Genomic DNA, 16,756 nt, shown 5'->3' on the forward strand with positions numbered 1-16,756 from the left:
CAACTCTAAATCACTTATTTTAATTTTCGAATAAACTGTTTTCTGCGTCATGGTTACTTAAAATTCATTTCTCGAGTTTCAAAACTCGAAATTAAGATCCGTAAATTTTTCATGAAACTAGACTCATATATATATACTAATTTTTTTCTAGAATTTTTGACTTAGCCAATTAGTACAGTTTATTAGTTAAAGTTTCCCTGTTTCAAAACTCGATTGCCTTGACCTCTTCTTACTACGAACCATTTTTCTTCCTGTAAATAATTCATATGACTAAGTCGTTTGTTTCTCTCAAAACTAGATTCAGCAAGAATTCTAACCATATAAATTATACCTTCTAATTAGTTTTGTACAATTTATGGTGAATTTCCAAAGTTGAAACAGGGATCCAGAAATCGCTCGACCTGTTTCACTAAAACTCAGATATATCATAAAATATAATACTTTTACCTGTTTTGCTTATTCCATAAGAAAATATACATAATAAGCTTTAATTTCATATATTATTCATCTTCAAACTATGTTTCTACAATTTTAGTGATTTTTCAAAATTACATCATTTCATTACTTGAATCTTTTTTAGGTTACTTTCACATTTTCATAATTTTCATGTGATAATCATCATTCAATCATACATATTAATAAACATGTATATCATCAGCTATTTTCTTAGCTAATCACTAGCAAGTATTTACACATCATTCATTATTCATATTATACCAAAAGTAGCTAAGTTTCTATACATGCCATACCCAAAACAAAACGTCTAGTTATACTGAGTTATTTCTTTGATAGTGTGATCGGCCTCCGACATTTCCTTCGATCCCCGAGTGACTAGATAAGTACTATAAGAAGAAGAAAATAAAGAGATTAAGCACTAGGCTTAGTAAGCTTACAAGCAAATAAATCACAACATTCAACATAATGAATAATTATGCATAATATCATCTAACATCATAAATTTCTTTACTTCTCAATTTCTATCTTCTTCTTTATTCCCTTACCTTCTTTCTTACCCGACCTTTCCTTTTCATAAGTATAATCTACTTTTCCTTTGCTGTTAATTCACTGTAATTTAACTCAGTATCCTGACCGTTGAACCACTCGGAATACTAAGGATACTAGGGTCGTTCTGTCTATCAATATCTCGCCAATGCCATGTCTTTGACATGGACTTACATGAATTATTCTGTCTCCAATGCCATATATAATATGGACTTACATGGCTCAATCCTGTCTCCAAAGCCATATTTCTAATATGGACTTACATGGCTCATTTCATTACGTCTGTCAACCCTAATATCCTAACATTCCTAGAGTTCAACTGGGCTTTCTAACACTTTTCCTCTGTCACTTCACCTTAAATTCGACTTTAAATATTTTCATAACATAATATATAAATGCTGAAATTGACAATAATAATGTAAAATAAAAGAATATTGCATTTATTTATGTAAACTTACCTCGATACAAAATGTGACTAAACTTTACAATTTAGTCCTTTACTTTTTCTTTTCCCCGATCTACTCTCGAATTTCGCTCTTCTTGATCTATAATAGCAAATTTAGCTTATTTAATATCAACATTTATCAAAACAACCCTTTACTCAAACTTTGGAAAAATTACATTTTTGCCCCTAAACTTTCACATATTTGCACTTTTGCCCCAAGGCTCGTAAATTAAACTTCATCCTATTTTCTTATGTTTATGACATGCTGATCATTTTTCCTTCTATGGCAACATCAAATTCACACACTAACATGTACTTATGACTATTAGGTATTTTTACCGATTAAGCCTTTTACTGTTTTCACTTAAAACCAAGTAGCACAAGTTGTCTAACATAATTTAAAACCTCATATTCCATCATAAAACATCAAAATACACAAATTTCACCTATGGGTATTTTTCCAAATTTGATTCCTAACTTAAATTATTGCTAGCATAAGCTTTATCGAGCTACTGGGACTTCAAAACGTAAAGATCATTAAAAGCGGGCTTGGAATCACTTACTATGAAGCTTGAAAGTTGAAGAAACCCCAGCTATGGAGAGAGGTAAGGTTCTGCTAGTAACTTGAAGAAGATGATACAATTTTATCATCTTTTTACCTTTTATTAATGTTAATAACCAAATGACCAAAATGCCCTCCTTACTAAACTTTCAAAAATTCCTTCCATGTCCTAATTTTGTCCATGAACTTAAAATTGGTCAAATTACCATTTAAGATCTCCTAATTAATATTCCAAAATAATTTCATACTAAAACTTCTAGAATGCAAGTTTTGCAAATTATTCGATTTAGTCCCTAACCTCAATTTAAGCACTTTATGCATAGAATTTTATCACGAAATTTTCACACAATCATGTAATCATACCATGAACCTCAAAATAATAATAAAATATTTTTTATTTTTTATTTTTTTACCTGAATTTGTGGTTTCGCAACCATTTGTTCGCTTTAGGCCCTATTTCTAATGTTACATTTCTCCCCTTTAGGGATTTTCGTCCCAAAATCTTACCGTGAAGAGATTTTGGTACTATTTTGTATAGCCTCTTGGGTTCCCATGTAGCCTCGTCTACCCCATGTCTATTCCATAGTATTTTCACAAGTGCAATACTTTTGTTCCTTGATTGCTTTACCTCTCGAGCTAGAATCTTTACTGGGTTCTTCACAGTAAGTCATGTCCGGTTGAATCTCAACCTTTGTCTAAGAAATCACATGTGACGGATCTGAATGATAACGACGTAGCATAGACACATGAAATACATTTTGAATCTTCTCTAACTCAATCGGGAAAGCTAACCAATATGCTAATGGTCCGACTCTCTCAATCACTTCAAACGGTCCAATAAAACATGGACTTAGTTTGACTTTCTTGCCAAATCTGAGAACTTTCTTCCACGGGGATACTTTCAAAAAAACTTTGTCACCAACTTGATATTCGATCTCTTTTCTTTTTAAATCTGCATACGACTTCACGCACATCTCAAGTCGCTTTTAAACAATTTCGATAACTTTCACTTTTCTTCATTTCTTTAACTAGATCAACCTTGTAAATCCGGCTTTCTTTAAGCTCTGTCCAATATAAAGGTGTGCGACATTTACGTCCATACAAAGCTTCATAAGGTGCCATCTTCAAACTCGACTGATAACTATTATTGTAGGCAAACTCTACTAATGGTAAATATTTTTCCCAACTGCCTTGAAATTCCAGTACACAACATCTAAGCATATCTTCAAGTACCTGAATAACTCTCTCGATCGACCGTCGGTTTGAGGGTGGAAAGTCAGACTAAAACTCAACTTTGTGCCCAAAGCCTTCGTAATTTCTTCCAAAATCGTGAAGTAAATCTTGGATCTCTGTCTAAAATGATCGATAATGGTACCCTGTGTAGTTTGACTATCTCTGACATATACAACTCGGCCAACTTGTCAAGTGAATAATCCATACGAACTGGGATAAAATGAGCCGACTTCGTTAACTTATCAATCACAACCTATACTGCATCTTTCTTTCTCGGTGTAAACGGCAATCCTGTCACAAAATCCATAGTAACTCGATCCCATTTCCACTCAGGGACTAGCACAGGCTGCAATAAACCTGAAGGTACCTGATGTTCAGCCTTTACCTGCTGACAAATCAAACATCTAAAAACAAACTCTGAAATGTCCCTTTTCATTCCTACCCACCAGTACATTTTTTTTTTTAAATCATTATACATCTTTAGACTACCTGGATGAATAGACAAAGAACTACTATGTGCTTCCTGTAAAATCTTTCGAATAAGCTCATCATTCTTCGGTATGCATACCCTGTCTCGGAACATCAAACAACCGTCAGAACTGATCTGAAAATCTGACTCTACATCCGACTTGCACTGATCTCTTTTGGTTAACAACTCACTGTCATTTTTTTTTTAGCTTCACAAATTTCTTCAAGAAACATCGGTTTAGCTCTTAACTCAGCTAAGATAAAACCATCATCTGATAAGGCTAGACTAGTGTTCAAAGCTCTTAATGCAAATAAAGATTTCCTACTCAAAGCATCAGCAACAACGTTTGCCTTACCTGGGTGATAATCGATCACTAGCTCATAATCTTTAATCAACTCTAACCATCTTCTTTGCCTCAAATTCAAATCTTTTTGAGTTATCAAATATTTCAAACTTTTGTGATCAGTGAATATGTGGCACTTCTCACCGTACAAATGATGTCTCCAAATCTTCAACAAAAAACAATGGCGCTAGCTCTAAATCATGTGTCGGATAGTTCTTCTCATGTGGCTTTAGTTGTCTAGAGGCATAAGCAATTACCTTCCCTTCCTGCATAAGTACACAACCAAGTCCATTCATGGACGCATCACTGTAAATCACAAACTCCTTACCGGTTCTAGTTGCACTAAAGCAGGAGCTTTAGTCAACAATGCTTTTAACTTGTCAAAACTCTGTTGACACTTCTCATCCATTCAAACTTGACATCCTTTCACAAAGAATCTTGTCGGTGGGTAGCTATCATGGAAAATCCCTCTACAAATCGCCTATAATATCCGCAAGACCAAGAAAACTTCTAACTTTTGATACATTTCTAGGAGGCTTCCAATGAACAATGGCTGAAATCTTGCTCGGATCAACCTCAATACCTTCACGAAACAATATGTCCAAGAAAACCAACTTCGTAACGAACTCACTTTTGCTGAACTTGACATACAACCGATTATCTTTCGAATCAGTAAAGCGTTCTCAAATGCTCGCATGCTCGGTCTCATCATGAGAATAAATCAAGATATCATCAATAAACAAAACTACAAACTTATCCAAGTACGGTCGAAAATTCGGTTCATTAAGTCCATGAAAATGGCAGGAGCATTAGTCAAGTTAAATGGCATCACAAGGAACTCATAATGACCATACCTAGTCCGGAAAGCGATCTTCAAGACATCGACTCTTTAACTCACAACCGATAATATCCGGATCTCAAATCTATCTTGAAAACACAAGAGCTCCTTCAATTGATCAAACAGATCATCAATTCTAGGCAATGGATACTTGTTCTTTCTTGTTACCTTGTTAAGTTGCCGATAATTTAAGCAGAATCTCATCGATCCGTCATATTACCTTGTTTCAATTCCAGGAATTCCTTTCTCTTCTGGTCAATAAACCTCTGACTGATGTACTTTTTACGAAATTCCTCCTGAAAGAAATCCCAAGTGACCCTCTCCTTTGGTACAACTGATACAAGTGTCTTCCACCAGTAGTAGGCTGAGTCTCTAAGAAGTGATACTACACATTCCATACATTCCTCGGGTGTACAAGATAACTCATCAAAGACTCTGATAGTATTTTCTAACCAAAATTCTGCTCTTTCTGCATCATCATCTTTTGTTGCTCGGAACTCTTCTGCCCCTTGTTTCCTGATTCTATCAACTGGTGGCTTTTCTCTTATCACTGTACCTGTGATTGGGGGAGCTTGAGCTACATGGGTAGCCTGAGAGTCATGAGGGGGTGGAGGTCTAACTGCCGGATTCGTACGAACGAACTCGGCAAACAAATCATTCAAAGCTTGGAAGAGAGCTTCTCGAGTCACTCCTCCCGATTAATCATTCTCGGCCTATTCTCGGATGGCGCTACCCTTCTACGGAGCAAAGGCATTACTTTCTACATCATCATCACCAGCTCACTCGGGATCCATTACAATAAAACAAAATATTTAAAAATCGTCGAGTCGTCACACTATTAAAATACAAGTATGGCATGTATAGCTAGACTTTTCTCACACTAGCTGTTAGAGAACCGACAAAACCTACTCGATACCAATAAATGTAACGCCCCCACGCCCGAAACCATCACCGGAGTCAAGCTTGAGGTGTTACTAAACTTATCTTACCTTTTAAACAACTCTAAATCACTTATTTTAATTTTCGGAATAAACTGTTTTTCTGTGTCATGGTTACTTAAAAATTCATTTCTCGAGTTTCAAAACTCAAAATTAAGATCCGTAAATTTTTCATGAAACTAGACTCATATATATATCTACTAATTTTTTTCTAGAATTTTTGACTTAGCCAATTAGTACAGTTTATTAGTTAAAGTTTCCCCTGTTTCAAAACTCGACTGCACTGACCTCTTCTTACTACGAACCATTTTTCTTCCTGTAAAAAATTCATATGACTAAGTCATTTGTTTCTCTCAAAACTAGATTCAGCAAGAATTCTAACCATATAAATTATACCTTCTACTTAGTTTTGTACAATTTATGGTGAATTTCCAAAGTTGAAACAGGGGATCCAGAAATCGCTCTGACCCTGTTTCACTAAAACTCAGATATATCATAAAATATAATACTTTTACCTGTTTTGATTATTCCATAAGAAAATATACATAATAAGCTTTAATTTCATATATTATTCATCTTCAAACTATGTTTCTACAATTTTAGTGATTTTTCAAAGTTACATCATTTCATTACTTGAATCTGTTTTTAGGTTACTTTCACATTTTCATAATTTTCATGTGATAATCATCATTCAATCATACATATTAATAAACATGTATATCATCAGCTATTTTCTTAGCTAATCACTAGCAAGTATTTACACATCATTCATTATTCATATTATACCAAAAGTAGCTAAGTTTCTATACATGCCATACCCAAAACAAAACGTCTAGTTATACCGAGTTATTTCTTTGATAGTGTGATCGGCCTCCGACATTTCCTTCGATCCCCGAGTGACTAGATAAGTACTATAAGAAGAAGAAAATAAAGAGATTAAGCACTAGGCTTAGTAAGCTTACAAGCAAATAAATCACAACATTCAACATAATGAATAATTATGCATAATATCATCTAACATCATAAATTTCTTTACTTCTCAATTTCTATCTTCTTCTTTATTCCCTTACCTTCTTTCTTACCGACCTTTCCTTTTCATAAGTATAATCTACTTTTCCTTTGCTGTTAATTCACTGTAATTTAACTCGTATCCTGACCCGTTGAACCACTCGGAATACTAAGGATACTAGGGTCGCTCTGTCTATCAATATCTCGCCAATGCCATGTCTTTGACATGGACTTACATGAATTATTCTGTCTCCAATGCCATATATAATATGGACTTACATGGCTCAATCCTGTCTCCAAAGCCATATTTCTAATATGGACTTACATGGCTCATTTCATTACATCTGTCAACCCTAATATCCTAACATTCCTAGGGTTCAACCGGGCTTTCTAACACTTTTCCTCTGTCACTTCACCTTAAATTCGACTTTAAATATTTTCATAACATAATATATAAATGCTGAAATTGACAATAATAATGTAAAATAAAAGAATATTGCATTTATTTACTGTAAACTTACCTCGATACAAAATGTGACTAAACTTTACAATTTAGTCCTTTACTTTTCTTTTCCCGATCTACTCTCAATTTCGCTCTTCTTGATCTATAATAGCAAATTTAGCTTATTTAATATCAACATTTATCAAAACAACCCTTTACTCAAACTTTGGAAAAATTACATTTTGCCCTAAACTTTCACATATTTGCACTTTTGCCCCAAGGCTCGTAAATTAAACTTCATCCTATTTTCTTATGTTTATGACATGCTGATCATTTTTCCTTCTATGGCAACATCAAATTCACACACTAACATGTACTTATGACTATTAGGTATTTTTACCGATTAAGCCTTTTTACTCGTTTTCACTTAAAACCAAGTAGCACAAGTTGTCTAACATAATTTAAAACCTCATATTCCATCATAAAACATCAAAATACACAAATTTCACCTATGGGTATTTTTCCAAATTTGATTCTAACTTAAATTATTGCTAGCATAAGCTTTATCGAGCTAGGGACTTCAAAACGTAAAGATCATTAAAAGCGGGCTTGGAATCACTTACTATGAAGCTTGAAAGTTGAAGAAACCCCAGCTATGGAGAGAGGTAAGGTTCTGCTGGTAACTTGAAGAAGATGATACAATTTTATCATCTTTTTACCTTTTATTAATGTTAATAACCAAATGACCAAAATGCCCTCCTTACTAAACTTTCAAAAATTCCTTCCATGTCCTAATTTTGTCCATGAACTTAAAATTGGTCAAATTACCATTTAAGATCTCCTAATTAATATTCCAAAATAATTTCATACTAAAACTTCTAGAATGCAAGTTTTGCAAATTATTCGATTTAGTCCCTAACCTCAATTTAAGCACTTTATGCATAGAATTTTATCACGAAATTTTCACACAATCATGTAATCATACCATGAACCTCAAAATAATAATAAAATATTTTTATTTTTTTTATTTTTTTACCACAATTTGTGGTTTCGCAACCACTGTTCCGTTTAGGCCCTATTTCGGAATGTTACATTACTTGTTATTCTGGCTCCGAATCGAACGATTTATTCATTCAACTTGTTCTATAGAGATCCCTAAGTTATGTTATTATCCCTATTCAAGACTAATAACGTCTAATTCCTCGATTGAATAACCAAGACTTTTCTCTAATTAACACTCTAGGGTTGCATTAACTCGATCTATGGATCCCCTTATTAGGTTTCACCCTAATCTGGCAAAATCTTGTCACCCTATGTCTAAGCGCGCAATCAACTCTGCTTAATTATGACAAATGTACTCTTAGACAGGGTCTATTCCTCCTCAGAATAAGAGCACGTCTTGAATCAGTATCCTGGGATATCAAAACAAGAATCAAGAACACATAATTAAAAACAAGTTAAATATTTATCATACGATTCAGAAAATAATAACAAGATTCGTCTTAGGTTTCATTCCCCTTAGATATTTAGGGGTTTTAGTTCATAACTAAATAAGAAAACATCTCAGAAGAATAAAGAATAGAAAACATAAAGAAAACCCAAAACTCCTAAAGGGGAATTGAGGAGAGATCTTTAGTCTTGATGATGAATCCGGCTTCTGAGATGGATCAATCGGCTTCCTTGGAGTAATTCTTTACTCCCTATTCTATGTCTCCTCTTTTCTCCTCTTCTAGGGTGTATTTATAGGCTTTAGAATGCCTAGAAGCCCTCAAAATTACCCTTTTCCGAATTGGACTCAACTTGGGCTCAGCAGGGACACGCCCGTGTGCGATTACTTTAGGCTGGGTTCGAGCCTGTTAGAATGGCACGGGCGTGTGCTATACCTGTGTGAGTCGTGCTTCGATTCTGCCAGATTGACACGACCGTGTGGTCTACCCGTGTGAGGAAGTCCAGGTCGTGTTAAGTTCGTATTTTGGCCTATTTTCTCTGTTTTTGGCCCGTTTCTCGTTCCTTTCGCTCTCCTATGCTCTCTTAAGTATAAAACATGAAATTAAAGCATTAGGAGCATCTAATTCACCAATTTTAATGGAAAATCATCCATAAAATGCCTTAAACATGGGGTAAAAATCTGTATAAATTACGGTTTATCACCAAGCATGATCTTGAAGTTCAAAATTTTCAATCATAACAACCCAACTTGATTCAAAACCTACTTCACTTTCACATCCATAAAAACATTTATTAAATTCAGGTTTTAACTTAGCATTGGTAAAATGACCAGCAAGATATTGTTTAGTATGATTTGAAATGTGCTACATACATAATCTATGAGATGACTCGGGAACACCATTTGTCTTGCTTTCATTATCACATGATCTTGATCAGTAAAAATGCTTATTGGCTTTCAGAGCCCAATGGCTTCTAAAAACATTTCAAATATCCAGATAAATGACTTAGTAGTTTCATCTAATAAAAAGGCACAACCAAACAAAATAGTATTCCAATGATTGTTGATTCCAACAAATGGAGCACAAACCAAATTATACTTATTGGTTTCTATATATGGTATCAAACACAAGAACATCTCTAAAACAACAATAATCCAATTTTGATCTTTCATCTCTTTAAAAAAAGCTATTCCATTATTCTGGTCCATTTGCACTAAATAAAAAAAAAAACATTGGATCTTTAGCTAGCTTATGTTTGAAAAGATTGATATTGCTTTGTGCATCCCCTGCTTCAATAATTCTATCTCTTTCAATTCGTAAGAAATTATGACAATCTTGCTTTGTAAATGTAATATTTTCAAACTCAATCTCTTTCTTGAAAGACAAATATGAACTTGTTTATTTAATTCCTGCTGCAACCACTAAACGAACATCTGCAAGTCCTTTCAAAATTTTTCTTGCTAATTTGTGATTATGATAATCATGGAAGTAAGAAACAACCAAAACACTTGCTATTTTAAAACGAATTTTAGCTTGACAACATGTCCTTGTCTCTAGACGATTAATTTTTTTTTCACTTTACTAACATCTTTGAATTCATGATACCCGACTTTCGAGCATAAAAATTCACGTTGCCTTATAGGTTCAGTCACACTTCGTCTCTTAGTTCCTTTCCAAACACTGAACCCCTTACTCAAAGTAAACTGATTATAAAGATTATAAGCCTCTTCTTCACAATGCACTTTCAACCCCACTTTTATTTCTTCAACAAAGTTATCTTCATTCTTGACAAGATGAATAATTTCCTCTTTATTTATCTCCATAAATAAAAATTATGAATTAACCAAACTTGGAAATGAAATATTAATAAAATGTCAAATTAAAACCACAATTACACAAGAAATATTTAAAAAAATATTGGAAAAGAATTAATTAAAATCTAGTGGACCATATACATCTGGCATTTTTTTACTAAGTTAAATCAAGTATTATTAAAAATCCCAATACTGTCCAAGATTACAGATACACGAGTATTTCAAACAAATCTAAATCAAGTAAAAATACATAACACCAAAAACAAAAGCACTACCTCATCAAACTAAAAAAAAATATATCTAAAGAACAATTGTAACACCCCTTACCCAATCTGGTTATCGAATCCAAGCTACAGGATGCTACAACTGTAAATAGAACAATCTCATACATATTCATCAATAACATTCAATAAATTAATAAATACAAGTCAAGTATTATGTTTAACATGCATTACAAACAAAAATTGAGTCTTATTCAAGCTTACGAAAGCTCTTAAATCGGCTTGAAACCAAATCAGGACCATTTTGAAGCTTTTACAAAAAGATAGGTAAATAGTAAAACAAGGGTCACACAGCTGTGTGAAACAACTCATACCGTGTGTGCAAGGTTACACGGCCATGTCGCTAGGCCATGTAACTCTCTGTGGCCGTATGACCTAAATATCACCCTGAACGTGTTGAACACACAGCTGTGTCATCCAACAGTGTGTGACACACGATCGTGTGGTAGCTCGTGTGCAACAAAAATAACCTATTTGAGCAAGCTTTCATACCATTTCCTCAAGTGACCTATGATGTCATTTCATGCTTTTCAAACCAACACCAAAACATTCATAATTCAAATCCAAAACAGCAAATCACCTAATCATTTTAACATACAACCAATATGCCCTCATTAGCACCAACAATTCAATAAATTCAATTCAAATACAATTCATATAAAAGTTTTTAACCATTTCATATCACAACCTATTTCATAAGCATAATATCATACAAGTCTTTACCATTATCATAAACTTTCTAATTGTCAAATTGGTACCAACCACATAACACAACTAAGTTACAAATATAAGCTTGTATCCAAAACTAATTTGCCAAAACATGATCACTATCATTGCAAAGATTAACTATCCTATATACATGCCACAAGTAACCAGCTTCAAAATATCAAAATTCTACCGAAATTAAATGATAGGCGTGAGTTTCTCACTGATTCGATCGACACATTTTGGACATCCAAAATCTAAAAAAAAAAAAAGAATAGTAACATGAGTAAGTATTTAAAATACTTAATAAGCTCATACAATATAAACATTTATTTACATCAATTTCATATCGCATACAAAATCACAATGTAATACAAGTATACCTATCAAGATTCAAACCACGTCATTAACATATAAGGTTTTGAGCTCAATTTGCCGGAATAGGGTTACAGGATGTTACTGGAGTTTACAAAATAATTACACATAATTCCACTATTTACTTATGTTCATATCAAAGTTGTCCACTCGAGTAACAGTCACTAAATTATTTATATCTTGAGCTACGAAAATCCAAATTAAGATCCGCTAATTTTTCCTAAAACTAAACTCATATATATTCTTACCATAAAATTTTCAGAATTTTTAGTCTAGCCAATAAGTACAGTTTATTCCTTAAAGTCTCCCCTGTCTCGCTGTCCAACAGTTCCAATCCCTCTTCACTAAAAATTAGTTATCTCCTCATACAGGATTCGTATGATGTTCCTATTTGTTTATTTTGAAAATAGACTCATTAAGGATTTAAAGCATATAAATTATAAACCACAATTATTTTTGTACAATTTTTAATGATTTCTCCAAATCAAAATAGGGGAACCCAAAATCATTCTAATGTTGTCTCACAAAAATTAAAATATCTCATAATTTGAAATTATTTTCTTACACCATTTCATCTATGTTAAACTATACTCAATAGGATTTAATTCATATTTTATTCAACCTATAATTTGATTTCCATAATTTTTGGTGAATTTTAAAATTTGGACTACTGCTGCTGTCCAAAACTATTTTAGTGCAAAATGATGATAACTAAGTTTATAACACCTTCACTTCCTTCCAATTAAACCCTATACATGACATATAAACCTTAATATGCATAATAAATTCTACCGGAGTAATCTGGATAATGAACCCTGATGTGTTGATCCGATCCGCCGACCTCACGTCAATCTACAAAGAACATTAAACACACAGGAGTAAGCTTATGTAAGCTTAGTAAGTTCATAGGCTCAAAACATAAATCTTACCAAAATACCATAGCAATTTAATAAACAAGTATTATACACATATCTCTTGCCATCCACAATATTCACACGATGAATTCATTTCATTGAGCTCAATTTCAAACATCAAATTAGATTTCAGCACATAATTTCAATTATCATTTGCCATCACTTGTCAAACTAGAGAACGTCTTACGGATTTGAGTACGTCATTTGCTCAATGCCACGATTCACAACTCAATATGGTTTTCCTCATTGAATTGCCATACCTACATTTCACAACTCAGTATGGGAAATACCATATCTACGTTTCACAACTCGGTATGGGAATTGCCACACATAGTTTCACAACTCGGTATGGGAATTGCCACACTTGTGTTTCACAACTCGATATGGGAATTGCCATACCTACGTTTCACACTTTTCCATGGATAAACCATGGCCTTATCCATCAATTCATCATATGTCACAACACGAGCGTACTTAATCTTGCATTTTTCCTCAATTTGAACTTTGATAAACCATAATATATACATATTTTTACCCATGCTTGGCATATTTTTGGAAGGTTTATCATAAGAGTTAATGAATTTGATGCTCCTAATCCTTTAATTTCATGTTTTATTCTCAGAAGAGCATAGGATAGCAAAAAGAGCAAGAAACGGGCCAAAAAGGGGCAAAATGGGCCTAATTCAGTGTTTCACACAGCCTAGGCAGTTCCACATGGGTAATCCACACACCCGTGTGTGACACGCGGGTAGGCCACACGCCCATATGTCATGATCGTGTTGACTAAAAACCAACTCAGAATTACACACGGCTTGAGCACCTTCACATCTCGATATTAACAATTCAATAGCAAATATCTGATATAACACATTACATCCTTCCCATATTAACAATTAATATACAAGTTCATCCATATGAACATACCTGAGCCAATTTGTAGAAGTTATGGAAATTCAGGGACTAATCAGAAATTTCCTCTATTCCATGTTTATCTTCGGATTCTCGATATATAATATAAAATTTTACATTCATTAGCATTTATTTTAGTTCTAATTCACTTCACAATTTATGCCTTTCAATTTTCAAAATTACACTTTTACCCCAAAATTTATAGCTTTTACAACCCATCAACTAAACTAATTTTTCTTAATTAACACTTTATTCCATTATTCTAAACTACTACACAACCTTTGATAATTATAATTTCAACACTAAACCTTAATTCACAACTTTTTCACAATTAGGTCCTAAAGTCAATTTCTATTGAAATTACTGGATAAAATCGTCATACAACAAAATTAAAGCTTCAAATACATGTTAATTCAGCATAAAAAAATGTTATCTCATCATAAAAAACCAACACTTATCAATGGTAACTTTCGATTTTGTCCATAAAATAAAAAACTAATGAATTAAATAATTGGACCTAATTGTAAAAGTCACAAAAACATAAAAATCTCAAAGAAAAAGCAAGAATTGAACTCACATATGGAAAAATATGAAAAACCAGCTTCTTTCAAACCTTCCATGGCGTTTTGGCTGAAGAAAAATGATGATATCACTAGATTTTTCAATTTTGTCTTTATTTTATATGTTAAATTTGCAAAATTTCCAATTTTGCCCTTATTTCTCCTTATTTTCTTGCCCAAACCGTCCATCCCATTTAATTTGGGTCTAATTTCCTTTTAAATCCCTCTTTATTAATCACCTAAGCTATTTAACCACTATTTTACAAATTTTGCACCTTTTTCAATTTAGTCCTTTTTAATAAATTGACTATCCAAACATTACAATTTTCTAACGAAACTTTAAAACTAACTCACTAACACTCCATAAATATTTCTAAAAATATTTATGGCTTGATTTATGAAGTCGAGGTCTCGATACCTCATTCTCGACCCAATTTACCTAATTAATTCTTTTAAATCACCAAATTCACTAATTCAAAAATACTTCTATATTCACACTTGACTTATAAGTACTAATTAAATTTTTGACTCACTCATCGGATTTAGTGATATCAAATCACTGTTCTTGACACCACTGAAAATTAGGCTGTTACATCAATCACATTTATAACCTCAATTTTTCACAACTTTATTTCCAATCAACTTGTACTTTGTATTCAAATCATATTCATTACTTTGCCAACATGAAATGACATATCATCACATTTCATTCATAACATTACCCGATGAAACTTCGTAAAAAAACTTTGTGCACAGTGAAAGTAATAATGTCTAGTTACTTGTTTGGGTTAAACCTACATGAATAATGAATCATAGTGCCTGGTTACTCGTAAAGATTGAACCTACACAAATCAGATAATCGGAACGAATTAGATAATAGTGTCTGGTCACCCGTTAGGGTTGAACCTACATAACAAATAGCCTGGCCAGGGCTTAATAAACTTATATTGTCGAGTCTACAACATATGTTGGAGCTCGAAACATGTGGGCAATAATCTGTAACCTCGTATACAAGACTTTTACTAATTTCGTCAGGATTTATCTCACATTATAACATAATTCCAATCACCAACAATCACCATTACCAAATCAAATATAATACATCAACATAAGTAATTTAAATTATATTGTATGAGTTTACATGAAAAAACTGTAGCCGTTTAGCTAATAAGGAATAGTCGAAAATTTTTCCTTTTCCTCGTACATCATTTTATTGTTGAAATTCTTAATCTAAATCATAATTTGTCTCAATTAACTAATCCAATTATCATTTAACAACATATAGAAATCATACTACATGAATCAGATAATATTGTCTGGTTATCCGTTAGGGTTGAACCTACACAACAAATAGCTTGGCAAAGGCTTAATAAACCTATATTCCTGAGTCCACAACACATGCTGAAGCTCGGAACTTGCGGGCAATAACCCGTAACCTTGTATACAAGACTTTTACTAATTTCATCGGGATTTATCTCACATTATAACATAATTCTAATCACCAACAATCATTATTACCAAATCAAATATAATACATCAACATAAGTAATTTAAATTATACTGTATGAACTTACTTGACAAAATCATAGCGGTTTAACTAATAGTAACTAGTTGGCAATTTTTCCTTTTCCTCGAACGTCCTCTGATTATTAAAATTCTTGATCTAAGTCATAATTTGTCTCAATTAACTAATCCAATTATCATTTAACAACTTATAGAAATCATACTATATCTCAGTTTCACTTATACACTAATTCTCCAAGTTTTGTATTTATCTCAAGTTAGTCCCTAAAACCGAAACTATCATAACCTTCGATTTTGAGCTTTGATTTTGAAACTTATCTCAAAAACATCCTTAACTAATATACCAGCAACATATAACATATAAGTTTCACCCCTCTATTTGCAAATTTCACAATTTAGTCCTTAATGACAAAACTATCAAAATTGCACTTACAATTCAGTTCTACTAACAATTAAACTTATCATGCTAACCATTAACACTAAAAACTTCATGAATTCTTTAATGGTAACTTTTCTAAAATTTAACAGCTTCACAAATTAGTCCCTAGGTTAACTAAATCAAGCTCCCATGATTTCAAAAATATAAAAATTACAAGAAACATACTAGAATTTGCTTACCAATCGATGAGGTAAAGCTTGAAACCCAAACCCTTGTTTTTAGTTCTCACATTCGGCTATAGAAGAGAAAGTTGAAGAAGATGATAAAATATCTTTTTTTTTCTTAATCAACTTATATAGCTTGGTAAAATTGTAAATATTAAGATCTTTTAAATTAAATTTTAATTAATCTATTACTAATTAAACTTTAAAAATGATTAGCAAAATTGGTGGGATACAATTGGTACCCACAACCGTTTAGACTTATACAAATGGTCCAATTGCTCAATTGGTCCTTTAATTAATCAATCAAACTATATTTCAATTAAACCTTAATTAATTAGAGTCT

At 32.7% G+C, this 16,756-nt stretch overlaps 3 long non-coding RNA genes across 3 annotated transcripts; all 3 read right to left on the bottom strand.

Moving 5' to 3' along the window:
- Window positions 1–621: 621 nt before the first annotated feature.
- Window positions 622–7,980, bottom strand: LOC128282609 (uncharacterized). Its single transcript, XR_008272935.1, has 3 exons — window positions 7,904–7,980; window positions 1,461–1,547; window positions 622–842 (listed from the first exon to the last, which is right to left on the bottom strand). It is a non-coding gene; the product is annotated as an uncharacterized LOC128282609 (long non-coding RNA).
- LOC128282608 (uncharacterized) lies at window positions 6,535–7,410 on the bottom strand. The gene is made up of 2 exons (XR_008272934.1): window positions 7,360–7,410; window positions 6,535–6,741 (listed from the first exon to the last, which is right to left on the bottom strand). It is a non-coding gene; the product is annotated as an uncharacterized LOC128282608 (long non-coding RNA).
- Window positions 7,981–11,450: 3,470 nt separating the features above from the next.
- LOC128281680 (uncharacterized) lies at window positions 11,451–16,551 on the bottom strand. Its single transcript, XR_008271936.1, has 3 exons — window positions 16,429–16,551; window positions 12,696–12,755; window positions 11,451–11,785 (listed from the first exon to the last, which is right to left on the bottom strand). It is a non-coding gene; the product is annotated as an uncharacterized LOC128281680 (long non-coding RNA).
- Between the last annotated feature and the right edge of the window lie 205 nt (window positions 16,552–16,756).

The sequence above is a fragment of the Gossypium arboreum genome, chromosome 10, assembly GCF_025698485.1.
Source record: "Gossypium arboreum isolate Shixiya-1 chromosome 10, ASM2569848v2, whole genome shotgun sequence".
In the NCBI taxonomy this organism is placed as follows: domain Eukaryota; kingdom Viridiplantae; phylum Streptophyta; class Magnoliopsida; order Malvales; family Malvaceae; genus Gossypium; species Gossypium arboreum.